Genomic DNA, 5,175 nt, shown 5'->3' with positions numbered 1-5,175 from the left:
AATACCCCAACTAAAAGACAAAGACTGGCTGAATGGATACAAAAACAAGACCCCTATATATGTTGTCTACAAGAGACCCATATCAAAACAAGGGACACATACAGAGTGAAAGTGAAGGGCTGGAAAAAAAAATATTTCAAACAAATGGAGACCAAAAGAAGCAGGAGTAGCAATACTCATATCAGGTAAAATAGACTTTGAAATAAAGGCTGTGAAAAGAGACAAAGAAGGACACTACATAATGATCAAAGGATCAATCCAAGAAGAAGATATAACAATTATGAATATATATGCACCCAACAAAGGAGCACAGCAATATTTAAGGCAAATACTAACAAGTATGAAAGGGGAAATTAACAATAACCCAATAATAGTGGGAGACTTTAATACCCCACTCATACCTATGGATAGAACAACTAAACTGAAAATTAGCAAGGAAACACTAGCTTTAAATGATAAAATGGACCAGTTAGACCTAATTGATATCTATAGGACATTTCACCCCCAAACAATGAATTTCACCTTTTTCTCACATGCACATGGAACGTTCTCCAGGATAGATAACATCCTGGGCCATAAATCTAGCCTTGATAAATTAAAAAAAATTTGAAATCATTCCATGCATCTTTTCTGATCACAATGCAGTAAGATTAGATGTCAATTATAGGGTAAAAAACTATTAAAAATACCAACATACGGAGGCCCAAAAGATGCTTCTGAATAACCAACAAATCACAGAAGAAATTAAAAAATAGAAATCAAAATATGCATAGAAACAAGTGACAATGAAACAAAACAACCCAAAACATATGGGATTCAGTTAAAGCAGCGCTAAGGGGAAGGTTCATAGCAATATAAGCTTACCTCAAGAAATAAGAGAAAAATCAAATAAATAACATAACTCTATACCTAAAGCAACTAGAAAAAAAAGAAATGAAGAACCTCAGGTTCGTAGAAGGAAAGAAATCATAAAAAATTAAGGCAGAAATAAATGAAAAAGAAACAAAGGAAACCATGGCAAAAATCAACAAAGCCAAAAGCTGGTTCTTTGAAAAGATAAATAAAATAGATAAACCATTAGCCAGACTCATCGAGAAAAAAAGGGAGAAGAATCAAATCAACAAAATTAGAAATGAAAGTGGAGAGATCACAACAGACAACACAGATATACAAAGGATCATAAGCGACTACTATCAGCAACTATATGCCAATAAAATGGACAACTGGAAGAAATGGGACAATTTCCTAGAAAAATATAACTTTCCAAAACTGAACCAGGAAGAAATAGAAAATCTTAACAGACCCATCACAAGCACGAAATTGAAACAGTAATCAGAAATCTTCCAACAAACAAAAGCCCAGGACCAGACGGCTTCACACCTGAATTCTACCAAAAATTTAGAGAAGAGCTAACACCTATCCTACTCAAACTCTTCCAGGAAATTGCAAAGGAAGGTAAACTTCCAAACTCATTCTATGAGGCCACCATCACACTAATACCAAAACAAGACAAAGATGCCACTAAAAAAGAAAATTACAGGCCAAAATCACTGATGAACATAGATGCAAAAATCCTTAACAAAATTCTAGCAAACAGAATCCAACAACATGCTAAAATGATCATACATCATGACCAAGTGGGCTTTATCCCAGGGATGCAAAGATTCTTTACTATTTACAAATCAATCAATGTGGTACACCACATTAACAAATTGAAAGGTTAAAAACCTAATGCTTATCTCAATAGATGCAGAGAAAGCCTTTGACAAAATTCAACATCCATTTATGATTTTAAAAAAAAACCTCCAGAAAGCAGCCATAGAAGGAACATACCTCAACATAATAAAAGCCATGTATGATAAACTCACAGCAAACATTATCTTCAATGGTGAAAAATTGAAAGAATTTCCCCTAAAGTCAGGAACAAGACAAGGGTGCCCACTCTCATCACTACTATTCAACATAGTTTTGGAAGTTTTAACCACAGCAATCAGAAAAGAAAAAGAAATTAAAGGAATCCAGCTTGAAAAAGAAGAAGCAAAACTCTCACTGTTTGCAGATGGCATGATCCTCTACATAGAAAACCCTAAAGGCTCCACCAGAAAATTACTAGAGCTAATCAATAAATATATTAAGTTGCAGGATATAAAATTAACACAGAAAAATCCCCTGCATTCCTATACACTAACAATGAGAAAACAGAAAGAGAAATTAAGGGAACAATTCCATTTACCATTGCAATGAAAAGAATAAAATACTTAAGAATAAATTTACCTAAAGAAACAAAAGACCTATATATAGAAAACTATAAAACACTGGTGAAAGAAATCAAAGAGGACACTAATAGATGGGGAAATATACCATGTTTATGGATTGGAAGAATCAATATAATGAAGATAAGTATACTACCCAAAGCAATCCATAGATTCAATGCAATCCCTATCAAGCTACCAACAGTATTTTTCAGAGAAGTAGAAGAAATAATTTCACAATTTGTATGGAAATACAAAAAACCTCGAATAGCCAAAGCAATCTTGAGAAAGAAGAATGGAATTGGAGGAATCAACCTGCCTGACTTCAGGCTATACTACAAAGCTACAGTCATCAAGACAGTATGGTACTGGCACAAAGACAGAAATATAGATCAATGGAACAAAACAGAAAGACCAGAGATAAATCCACGCACATATGTACACCTTATCTTCGACAAAGGAGGCAAGAATATACAATGGAGAAAAAACAATCTCTTTAACAAGTGGTACTGAGAAAACTGGTCAACCGCTTGTAAAAGAATGAAACTAGAACACTTTCTAACACCATACACAAAAATAAACTCAAAATGGATTAAAGATCTAAATGTAAGACCAGAAACTATAAAACTCCTAGAGGAAAACATAGGCAAAACACTCTCCGACATAAATCACAGCAGGATCCTCTATGACCCGCCTCCCAGAGTAATGGAAATAAAAGCAAAAATAAACAAATGAGGCCTAATTAAACTTAAAAGCTTTTGCACAATGAAGGAAACTATAAGCAAGGTGAAAAGACAGCCTTCAGAATGGGAAAAAATAATAGCAACCAAAGCAACTGACAAAGAATTAATTTCTAAAATATACAAGCAGCTCCTGCAGCTCAATTCCAGAATAATAAACTACACAATCAAAACATGGGCCAAAGAACTACACAGACATTTCCCCAAAGAAGACATACAGATGGCTAACAAACCCATGAAAAGATGCTCAACATCACTCATCAAAGAAATTCAAATCAAAACCACAATGAGGTACCATCTCATGTCGGTCAGAATGGCTGTTATCCAAAAGTCTACAAACAATAAATGCTGGAGAGGTTGGGGAGAAAAGGGAACTCTCTTACACTGTTGGTGGGAATGCAAACTAGTACAGTCCCTATGCAGAACAGTGTGAAGATTCCTTAAAAATCTGGAAATAGAACTGCCATACAACCCAGCAATCCCACTGCTGGGCATACACACCAAAGAAACCAAAATTGAAAGAGACACATGTAACCCATTGTTAATTGCAGCACTGTTTACAATAGTCAGGACATGGAAACAACCTTGATGTCAATAGGCAGATGAATGGATAAGAAAGCTGTGGTACATATACACAATGGAAAATTACTCAGATATTAAAAAGAATGCATTTGAATCAGTTCTAATGAGGTAGATGAAACTGGAGCCTATTATATAGAGTGAAGTAAGTCAGAAAGAAAAACACCAATACAGTTTATTAATGCATATATATGGAATTTAGAAAGATGGTAACAATGACCATATATGCGAGACAGCAAAAGAGATACAGATGTATAGAACAGTCTTTTGGACTCTGTGGGAGAATGTGAGGGTGGGATGATTTAAGAGAATAGCATTGAAACATGTATATTATCATATGTGAAATACATCACCAGTCCAGATTCAATGCATGAGACAGGGTGCTCAGGGCTGGTGCACTGGGATGACCCTGAGGGATTGGATGGGGTGGGAGGTGGGAGAGGGGTTCAGGATGTGAAACACATGTACACCATGGCTGATTCATGTCAATGTATGGCAGAAACCATAACATTGTAAAGTAATTAGCCTCCAATTGAAATAAATAAATTAATTAAAAACAAAAGAAAGCAAAATCTAAGATCATGGCATCTGGTCCCATCACTTCATGGTAGATAATTGGGGAAAAATTGGAAAAAGAGACAGACTTTATTTTCTTGGGCTCCAAATGCACTGTGGACATTGACTGCAGCCACAAAATTAAAAGATGCTTGCTCCTTCGAAGAGAAGTTATGACAAGCTTTTGGCAGTGGAATTAAAAAGCAGAGCCTTTCCATGAAGATGGTGTGCCTTTTTATGAAGATGGCACTGAAGGTGAAGAAGGAAACCCCAGCCCCTCGTAAAGCTGAAGCCAAAGTGAAGACTTTGAAGGCCAAGAAAGCAGTGTTGAAAGGTGTCCACAGTCACCAAAAGAAAAAAAAAAAATATATATCCATATGTCACCCACCTTCTGGTGGCCCAAAACACTGCGGCTCAGGAGGCAGCCCCAATATTCTTGAATGAACACCCCTAGGAGAAACAAACTTGACCACTATGTCATCATCAAATTCCCCCTCATCACCAAGTCAGCCATGGATAAAATAGGAGATAACAACACATTGGTATTCATTGTGGCTGTCAAGGCCAAAAACCACCAAATTAAACAGGCTGTGAAGAAGCTCTATGACATTGACATGGCTAAGGTCAATACCATGATCAAGCCTGATGGAAAGAAGAAGACATATGGTCAACTGGCTCCTGACTATGATGCTTTGGATGTTGCCAATAAAATTGGGATGATCTAAACTGAGTCCAACTGACTAATTCCAAATATAAAAGTTTTCACTATTAAAAAAAAAAAAGGCAGAGACATAAGTTTGCCACAAACGTCCATACAAGTCAAAGCTATGGTTTTTCCAGTAGTCATGTATAGATATGAGAGTTAGAGCATAAAGAAGGATGAACACTGAAGAACTGATGCTTTTGAATTGTGCTGGAGAAGACTCTTGAGAATCCTTTGGACAGCAAGGAGATCAAACCAGTTAATCCTAAAGGAAATCAACCCTAAATATTCATGGAAGGACTGATCCTGAAGCTCAAGCTCCAATACTTTGGCCACCTGAGTGGAA

The 5,175-nt window shown here is 36.1% G+C and overlaps 1 pseudogene; it reads left to right on the top strand.

Annotated features, from left to right (window-relative positions):
* Nucleotides 1-4,363: 4,363 nt before the first annotated feature.
* On the top strand, nucleotides 4,364-4,851 carry LOC128070220 (60S ribosomal protein L23a-like; annotated as a pseudogene).
* Nucleotides 4,852-5,175: the final 324 nt, after the last annotated feature.

The sequence above is a fragment of the Budorcas taxicolor genome, chromosome X, assembly GCF_023091745.1.
Source record: "Budorcas taxicolor isolate Tak-1 chromosome X, Takin1.1, whole genome shotgun sequence".
NCBI lineage: Eukaryota > Metazoa > Chordata > Mammalia > Artiodactyla > Bovidae > Budorcas > Budorcas taxicolor.
This window is presented reverse-complemented; position numbering and strand designations above follow the sequence as displayed.